This window comes from Penaeus vannamei, chromosome 15 (assembly GCF_042767895.1).
Source record: "Penaeus vannamei isolate JL-2024 chromosome 15, ASM4276789v1, whole genome shotgun sequence".
Lineage (NCBI taxonomy): Eukaryota > Metazoa > Arthropoda > Malacostraca > Decapoda > Penaeidae > Penaeus > Penaeus vannamei.
In genome coordinates this window covers 42,558,852-42,568,851 of record NC_091563.1, presented here as the reverse complement: position 1 = coordinate 42,568,851, position 10,000 = coordinate 42,558,852, and the positions used below count along the sequence as shown (strand labels likewise).

Below are 10,000 nucleotides of genomic sequence, written 5' to 3'. Positions count from 1 at the left end.
GTTTAACTCCTTGTTCAATCCCCGCTCGAACATTTAAGCACCGGCCCTTCTCGGAGGACCAGTTCTGGCAGGGCAGGTCGCGCGCCCTTGATGGCAGGCGACTTAATCGGCGATTTAAATGGGGGATTTTAAATGGGGATTTAAAGAGGAAACTCGGGTTTAATTCTCAAGGCTAGGAGTGTGGGGTGTTCGGGGTTCGTTTCCTTGGCGGGGGGTGGGGGTGGGGGGTCCTTGCGTCCTGATGGCGGGGTGGAATGTCGGCGTTTGTGTGATGCTGAAGGGGGGGGGGTGCTGACATACGCACACACAGACGGACGGACATGTATGCACGCACACACACACACATGCATTCACTATTACTCGGTCTGTCTTTGCCTTCTCTCTCTCTCTCTCTCTCTCTCTCTCTCTCTCTCTCTCTCTCTCTCTCTCTCTCTCTCTCTCTCTCTTCTCTCTCCTCCTCTCTCTCCTCCTCTCTCCCCTCTCCTCCTCCTTCCTCCTCTCTCTCTCCCTCTCTCCCTCCCTCCACCTTCCCTCCTCTCCCCCTCCCACTCCCCCTCTCCCTCCCTCCCCCCTTTTTATCCATTCCTGATCCCTACGCCGATCCACCCGATTATCAACCGTCCGTACGCGTAAATATTTTTTTCCCGAAGTATCCTAGTTGGTCCTTTTGATCGTCCACAAAGCGCCCTCTCGCCGTCCTTATCTCAGCGTCCGTGATGAGGCTATTGAGTGTCACTTGATGGTCCTCCTTGGAGAGGCTCTGTGACATTTCAATAAGTCTGCTCCGGTGCAATGGCGAGATTAGCGTGTTTATGGTCGTTGTTGTATTTTCTTTTTACTGTCGTGTTTACAGATTTTGTTTATTTGCTTTTTGTTTGTTTGTTGATTTTCCTCTTTTTTTCTTTTTTTTTGCTTTTACTGATGTGGTTAATTAATTTGTTTTTTTATTTATGTCTACTATCGTGTTTAGTGTTTTTTATTCATTTATTTTTGTTTCTTTATTTGTACTATCGTCTTTATCGTGTTCTTTATTTGTTTATTTTTATTTATTCATTTTTTTATTTGTTCTATCGTGCTTAACTTCTCCAACCTGTTCGTAGACATGATTAGCGAATCGAGAGAGTACACAGATTTGCGCAGAGATTCACCATCGAATCCGACGAAGCTGCAGTGAATGGCGCTTGTGTCTCGCGTCCAAGTGGGAGAGATAAATAGCAAAACAGCTGCATCACGTCGCTCGCCTCAACTAGCTTCGTAAATCAAGCCTTTTTTAATAGTCTTGCACATTTGCGATTTTCTTTTTTTTCCGAATCCTAAGATACGATCGTCTGCGTCTGCGATTTTCACCCCCGATGAATTGAAAGAGAGAGAGAGAGAGAGAGAGAGAGAGAGAGAGAGAAATAGGGAGAGAGAGAGAGAGAGAGAGGAAAGAGAGAGAGGAAAGAGAGAGAGGAGAGAGAGAGAGAGAGAGAGCGAGAGAGAGAGAGAGAGAGAGAGAGAGAGAGAGGGAGAGAGAGAGAGAGAGAGAGAGAGAGAAAGAGAGAGAGAGAGAGAGAGAGAGGAAAGAGAGAGAGAGAAAGAAAGAAAGAAAGAAAGAAAGAGAAAGGAGAGAGAGGGAGAGAAAGAAAGAAAGAAAGAAAAAAAAAAGAAAGAAAGACAGAGACAGAGAGAGAGACGCGATCATTTAGAAGGAAAAAATCTCACTTTCCCCATCGAGGTTTTGCACAAGGAATCGGATTCCCTTTCGGACGACTCGACCCCCCCGGCGGCGTCCCGACTCGACCCCCGCGTCCAGCTGGAGGTCGTCCGGCGGTGCTTGAACCCTCTGGCGGAGCTTATCGTCCATCGCGCCGGGGAAACGACAGAAACGACAGCTGTGGGCTGAACGAGCCTTTTGTCACGTGTCGTCATTAGGCTCGGCGGGGAAGCAAATTACGGGAATAGGGGTTTTTAGGGGAGGAAATAGGGAGGTGGAAAGGGGGGAAGGAGTTATGGGAATGGGGTTTTAGGGGAGGAAATAGGGGGGTGGGAAGGGGGAGGAATTACGGGAATGGGGTTTTAGGGGAGGAAATAGGGAGGTGGGAAGGGGGGAAGGAATTACGGGAATGGGGGTTTTAGGGAAGGAAAGGGGAGGTGGAAGGGGGAAGATGGATATAGGGGAGGAATAAAGTTAGTGATGATGGTCGTGGTGATGATGGTGATGACGATGACGTCGACGCTCCTCCCTCCCCCTCCCCCCTCCCCCCAGACCTCGTTAGCGTCGTCGCCTCAGCCTCCGTGACGCGCGATCCCGGGAAGGCAGACAATCGGCCTCATCTCCTTCTTCGTGGTTCTTGGCGGAGGAGAGGAGCGGCGGCGTCAGGAAACGTCCTTCGTCAGGCGGAACTTGTGACGAAGAAGGAACGAGCGGTAAGGAGAAGGAACGAGGGATAGGAAGAAAGAACGAGCGATAAGAAGAAGGAACGAGCGGTAAGGAGAAGGAACGAGGGATAGGAAGAAAGAACGAGCGATAAGAAGAAGGAACGAGCGGTAAGGAGAAGGAACGGGCGGTAAGGAGAAGGAACGAGCGATAAGAAGGAACGAGCGATAAGGAGACGGAACGAGGGATAGGAAGAAAGGACGAGCGATAAGAAGAAGGAACGAGCGGTAAGGAGAAGGAACGAGCGGTAAGGAGAAGGAACGAGCGATAAGAAGGAACGAGCGGTCAGGAGAAGGAGCGAGGGATAGGAAGATGGAACGAGCGGAAAGGAGAAGGAGCGAGGAATAGGAAGAAGGAACGAGCGATAAGAAGAAGGAACGAGCGATAAGGAGAAGGAACTTGGGACAAAGAAAGAACGAGCGGTAAGGAGAAGAAGAAGAAGGAGAAAAAATAATACGATAATTTGATTGGTACAAATGGGGTGTTTACGGCGGAACTTGGGGTAAAGAAGGAACGAGCGAGAGGAAGAAGAAGGAGAAGAAGAAATTGATGCGATAATTTAATTGGTAAAAATTGATACGAACGATAATAATAATAATAAGAAAATTAATACGAAAGCTGGATTGATAAAAGACAAAGAAGGAAGCAGCGATAAGAAGGAAATAAAATAATCCGATAATTGGATTGATAAAAATGGGGTGTTTTACGAAGAAATGAGGAAAAGGAGGGGGTGGGAGGGAGGGATAGGGGGGAGGGAAGGGAAGGTGATGTTCTTTTTATATCTAAAGGGATTGAATGGATTAGGATGACGTCACTTCTCTTGTGAGGGTGACGTCGTGGATATATTTAGACCCCTCCCCTCTCTCCTCCCTCCCTCCCTCCCTCTCTCCCTCTCCCTCTCTCCCTCCCTCTCTTCCCCCGCGAACGGACACCCTCCCTCCTCCTCCCTCTTCCCCCGGACGGACACACACCACCCCTCCTCCCATCCCCTCCCTCCCTCTTCCACCCCTCCTCCTCCCATCCCTCTCCCTCTTCCACCCCTCCCCTCTTCCCCCCTTCTCACCCCTCCCTTCCCACCCTCCCTCTTCCCCCTCCCTCTCCCCACTCTCTCCCCTCCCTTCCTCTTCCCCCTTCCCCCTCCCCTCCTACTCTCTTCCCTCCCTCCCTCCCTCCCTCCCTCCCTCCCCTCAGACGGACATAAACAGATCCTTGCAACGAAGATGTATCTCTCTTGGATTTTTAAGAGGAAAGCGGAGGTGCTCGTCGCCGGGAACCGCAGTTGCATAAGGGCTGTACAAGAGAAGGGGTTTGGTTCTTTCTTTCTTTTTATTTGTTGATTTCTGTCTTTTTTTCGTTTTTCTTTCTTTTTCTTTTTCTTTTTTTTTTAGTTTTTTCTTTCTATTTTTTATTTATTTTTCTTTTTTCTTTGTTCTTTTTCCTTTTTTTATTTTTCTTTTTTTGCGTTTTTTTTATCTTTTTTATTTTCTTTCTTTTTGTCTTTTACTTCTTTCTTTCTAATTTTTTTTTATTTCTCTTTGTCTTTTTATCCTTTACTAAGATTTATCTGTTTTTCTTTCTTTTCATTTTTTTTTTCTATTTATCTTTCTTTTTATGGGCGGGCGGTGGTACGACAAGCAGAGAGCTCCGGGCGGGCGGCGCTTGCGAAGGGGCGCGGAGACTCTTTAAAAAGCCCGTCTTAATATTTATATATATATATATATATATATATATATATATATATATATATATATATATATATATATATATATATTATATCTTTTTTTTTTTTTTTTTTTTTTTTTTTCTTCTCTCCTCTCCTCTATCTCTCTCTCTCTCTCTCTCTCTCTCTCTCTCTCTCTCTCTCTCTCTCTCTCTCTCTCTCTCTCTCTCTCTCTCTCTCTCTCTCTCTCTCTCTCTCTCTCTCTCTCTCTCTCTCTCTCGTCTCTCCGTCTCTCTCGTCTCTCCGTCTCTCTCGTCTCTCCGTCCCTCCCTCTCTCTCCGTCTATCCTCTCTCTCTCTCTCTCCTCTCTCTCTCTCTCTCTCTCTCTCTCTCTCTCTCTCTCTCTCTCTCTCTCTCTCTCTCTCTCTCTCTCTCTCTCTCTCCTCCTCTCTCCTCTCTCTTTACGACGAAACGAGGGTCGCCGCGCTGTCGGACACGGACTTGAAACCGCCGTAAAGAGGTTTATTTCAATATTTCGAGAATTCGTGTCATTTTGCGGCGACGGGAGACGAAGAAGGTTCGAGAAGAAAGAATGGAGGGATTTTTTTTTGTTTCTTTTTTTATATCTTTGTTTTTCTTTCTTTTCTTTTTTCATTTTTTTTCTGTTATTCTCTTTCTCTTTTTCTTTATTTTCTTTTTATTTATTCCGAGGGGGCTTAGGGGGGTAGGGGGTTGGAGTGTCTACAATTTTACGAAAGAAAAAGTCTATATAGCATGTATAGAAGGTCACATTCACTTAATAATATTGAAGGTGATGGCTGTGATGAAGACAACGATGGTGATGTTAGTGATCATAAAGAAAGTTATAACAAGGTAATTATTTTCATTCATTAAAGTGCTCGTCAGGATGGAACAAGTACATGACGATTATGCCATTTTGTTTTTGTTATCTTAAGCACTTTCGTCCTTACGGTCTTCATTAGATTTTATTGCAACATTTACATTCGTGTTTCTGTCGATGACGTTTAAGATACAAAAAAAGGAAAAAAAATGGGGGGAAAAAGATGTTATGTTGGTGATTACGGCAACACACACCGAGGCAGCAGATAAGGTCGTTTCGCTCACGGTGTTTGGATAGGATTTTCAGCCTTAGTGGAACGCGAGGGCTTGACGTGTCCCAAGTGAAAAGGGGTGTAGTGTTTATGTATATGTCTGTATTCTCTCGACATGGCAAGTCATTATCTCATTAGTGTTATGATATTTGTTTGAAATTAGCTTTTTCTTTTCTTTTCTTTTCCCTCTTTCGGTTTCCTGTTGAACGAAAGCAGTAGGAAGGTAAAAAGAAGCGTTATTGTATTACTGTCGCGTTTAACTGTTTATTGTTTTTATGTATTTATTTGGCACTGACGTATATACTCTTTTCGGTATTTGAATAAATGTTGAAGTACTAAAATGTTGTCTATATACGCATATGTGAGTAGGATAGGGAGAGAGAGACAGAGACAGAGAAGAAGACAAAGAGATAGACATGTTTAAGTACTAAAATGCTGTCTATATACGCATATGTGTGTGAGAGGGAGGGAGGGAGGGAGGGAGAGAGAGAGAGAGAGAGAGAGAGAGAGAGAGAGAGAGAGAGAGAGAGAGAGAGAGAGAGAGAGAGAGAGAGAGAGAGAGAGAATGGGGGAAGAGAGAGAGAGAGAGAAAAAGGGGGGAAAGAGAGAGAGAGGGGAGGAAGAGACAGAGAGAAAGATAGACAGAGACAGAGAGAAAGAGAGAGGAAGGACGAGATAATACATATCCAACTATGTAATATTATTTTTTATGATAATAGCGTTCCCTGCATATTAAAAAGGCGCTCTCATACCGATAACCCCACATTAAAAAAACGCTAATGTATTTATGTAGTCAGCGATCCGAGAACTGCATTCGTAATGAAGCTCGATTGTATCAGTACTAATGGCAGATAATAGAATCGCTCTTGTAATTGCACCAAATGACAAGGATAATGACATGACGAGAGTTCATGACGGTGAGATCGAAACGTGTTTCAAACAGGATATAAACACTCGTTCTTCTTCTTTCTTTTCTTTTTGTTTCTTTTTCTTTCATTCGTTTTCTTATCATCGTGTTCTTTGACCTCGCTTCACGCCTGGAGGAGGGAATTCCCGGGGGGGGGAGAACCTCTAGGCAGAAACACTGGTGGAGGGAGGGAAAGGAGAGGGGGATGGAGAGAGGGAGGGAAAGGAGTAAGGAGAGGGGGAGGGAGGGAGGGAAGGAGAGAAGGGAGAAAGGAGAGGGGGATGGAGGGAAGGAAGGAGGGACGGGAGGACGGGAGGGAGGAAATAAGGAAAGAATGAAGGTGAAGAGTAAGGGAGGAGAAGGGATAAGGAGAGGGAAATAGGGGAGGGAAGGAGAAAGAGGAATAGGAGAAGGACGGAAGATGAAAGGCAGCAAGGATGGAAACAGAGGGAAAGGGGAAAAAAGGGGAGACGGGGAGGGGGGAGAGGGGAGAGGGGAGGGGAACGTGTGCTCATGTACCACCTTCTCCTTGCGTCCTTTGGCACCACAACGACCTCCTCCCGCGGAACATTCGAGGACGACCGTGGACGACTCTCCTGCTTGCCAATGGGTCGCGGGAAAGGAGCGGTGGTCGTGGGTCGTGAGGAAGGCGAGGAAGAGGAGGAATAAGTGCAGGAAGTCGGAGGATAGATTTTGGTGGATGGGAGGGAGGGAGTGAGGAAGGGAAGAGGGAGGGAGGGATGGGATGGGATTAGCTGGGAGAAAGGGAGGGAGGAAGGGAAGAGGGATGGAGGGATGGGATGGGATGGGAGAAAAGGAGGGAGGCAGGAAGGGAAGGAAAAGGGATTGGATGGGAGAAAGGGAGAGAGGAAGGAAGGAAGGAGGAAGGGGGAGGGATTAGATGGGAGAAAGGAAAGGAGAAAGGAAGAAAAGAAAATGAAGCAGGGAAAGTATTGGGTTTAGAGACGTACCTCCCTATATATGTCGATAATGTATGTATCCATCTATCAGTCTATAAGTCTATCCATTACCTAACACACAAGACAGAAACTAGACACAGACAAAGCCTAAAATAGGAGTAAAACGAATCCCAGACCAAGTAGCCAAGACACAGAATCAGGAGAGTCAAGAACGGTACAATGTTCCTTCTCTCGCGCGCACAAACAGACGAATGAAAAAGACAAGCATAAAAAGACACCTGGCTTTGGCGGGGCTTTTGGATCACATAAAAGAGAGAGAGAGAGAAAGAAAGAAACAAAGAAAGAAAGGCTTTTGGATCACATAGAAGAGAGAGAGAAAGAAAGAAAGAAAGGCTTTTGAATCACATAAAAGAGAGAGAAAGAAACAAAGAAACAAAGAAAGAAAGGCTTTTGGATCACATAGAAGAGAGAGAGAAAGAAAGAAACAAAGAAAGAAAGGCTTTTGGATCACATAGAAGAGAGAGAGAAAGAAAGAAAGAAAGAAAGAAAGAAAGAAAGGCTTTTGGATCACATAGAAGAGAGAGAAAGAAAAGAAAGAAAGAAAGAAAAGCTTTTGGATCACATAAAAGAGAGAGAAAGAAAGAAAGAGAAAGAGAAAGAAGAAAAAGGAGGGGGTGAGAGAGAGAGAGGAGGGGGGGGGGTTAGGTTTTGGATCGGGAGAAACAATGAAGGTTGAATGGAAGATTAGTTACGGGGTGTTTGGTATGAGGTGGGGGAGGGGGAGGGGGAGAGGGGGGGTAGTGTTAGAGGAAGAGTTCATTTTGTTTCTTATGAAAGTTTACTTGGATTTTTTAACACCTTTTTTGAATGAATGAATTTATGCATGCATGCATGCATGCACGGAGAACCAGAAAAAAATAAATAAAAGAAGACTGCACAGAGAACCAGAAAATAAATAATGAATAAAAGACAAGGCTGCACAGAGAACCAGAAAAATAAAATACAAGGCTGCACAGAGAATCAGAAAATAAATAAAAGACAAGGCTGCACAGAGAACCAGAAAATAAATAAAAGACGGGTGCACGGAGAACCAGAAAATGAATTAATAAAAGACAAGGCTGCACAGAGAACCAGAAAATAAATAAAAGACAAGGCTGCACAGAGAACCAGAAAATAAATAAATAAAAGAAGGCTGCACAGGAAACCAGAAAATAAATAAATAAAAGACAAGGCTGCACAAAGAACCAGAAAATAAATAAATAAAAGACAAGGCTGCACAGAGAACAGAAAACAAATAAATAAAAGACAAGGCTGCACAGAGAACAGAAAATAAATAGTAAATAAAAGACAAGGCTGCACAGAGAACCAGAAAATAAATAAATAAAAGACAAGGCTGCACAGAGAACCAGAAAATAAATAAAAAGACAAGGCTGCACAGAGAACCAGAAAATAAATAAATGAAAGACAAGGCTGCACAGACCCAGAAAATAAATAAAAGACGGCTGCACAGAGAACCGGAAAATAAATAAAAGAAGGCCGCACAGAGAACTAGAAAATAAATAAATAAAAGACGGCTGCACAGAACAGAAAATAAATAAATAAAAGACAAGGCTGCACATAGACACAGAAAATAAATAAATAAAAGACGGCTGCACAGAGTACCAGAAAATAAATAAATAAAAGACAAGGCTGCGCAGAGACCCAGAAAAAAAAAGAAGGCTGCACAGAGAACTAGAAAATAAAAGACAAGGCAGCACAGAGAACCATAAAAATAAATAAATAAAAGACGGCTACACAGAGAACCAGAAAATAAATAAATAGAAGACAAGGCTGCACAGAGACCCAGAAAATAAGTAAATAAAAGACGGCTGCACAGAGACCCCGAAAATAAATAAATAAAAGACGGCTGCACAGAGACCCAGAAAATAAATAAAAGACGGCTGCACAGAGAACAAAATACATAAATAAAAGACAAGGCTGCACAGAGAACTAGAAAATAAATAAAATACAAAGCTGCACAGAGACCCAGGAAATAAATAAATAAGAGACGGCTGCACAGAACAGAAAACAAATAAATAAAAGACAAGGCTGCACAAAGACCCAGAAAATAAATAAATTAAAGACGGCTGCACAGAGAGAAAATAAATAATGAATAAAAGACGGCTGCACAGAGACCCAGAAAATAAATAAATAAAAGACGGCTGCACAGAGACCCAGAAAATAGATAAATAAAAGACAAGGCTGCACAGAGAACAGAAAATAAATAAATAAAAGACAAGGCTGCACAGAGAACCATAAAAATAAAATAAAAGACAAGGCTGCACAGAGAACCATAAAAATAAGATAAAAGACAAGGCTGCACAGAGACCCAGAAAACAAAGAAAAAAAAGACAAAAGGGCTGCACGGAGAACAAAAAATAAAATAAAATAAATAAAATAAAATAAATAAAAGACAAGGCTGCACAGAGAACCAGAAAAGAAAGAAAAAAGACAAAAAGGCTGCACGGAGAACCATCGTAGAACACAACCCCATCTCCACTTCGGCCTCCTCGACTGACGGCGAAGGAGCGGTCTCGTCAGCGGGGTCTGCGGGTGCTGGGCGAAGGGGCTGACGACGGGGCTGACGGGGTCTGCTTGGGATGCTTTGTTGTTTGTTTGTTAGTGTGGAGGGATTGGTGCTTTTTATTATGTATATATCTCTTTGCACTTTTCTGGCTGACGGGGCTGACGGGGTCTGCTTGGGATGCTTTGTGTTTGTTTGTTTGTTTGTTAGTGTGGAGGGATTGGTGTTTCTTATTATGTATATATCTTTGTGTACTTTTCTGGCTGACGGGGCTGACGGGGTCTGCTTGGGATTCCTTATTTGTTTGTTTGTTGAATGGGGAGGGATGGGTGTTTTTTATTATGTATATATCTTTTTTTTGTACTTTTTTGTGTGTATGTAGAGGTGTGTAGTATGTATGAATGTATGCGTATGTGCGT

The 10,000-nt window shown here is 43.8% G+C and overlaps 1 protein-coding gene and 1 long non-coding RNA gene across 2 annotated transcripts in view; both read left to right on the top strand.

Annotated features, from left to right (window-relative positions):
- LOC113809870 (treacle protein-like) overlaps window positions 1-10,000 on the top strand; it is a gene marked incomplete in the record, with an annotated part of 572,063 nt that overhangs the window by 469,084 nt on the left and 92,979 nt on the right.
- Window positions 1-10,000, top strand: part of LOC138864229 (uncharacterized) — a 130,598-nt gene that overhangs the window by 50,819 nt on the left and 69,779 nt on the right. The gene's annotated exons all lie outside the window — the stretch shown is intronic.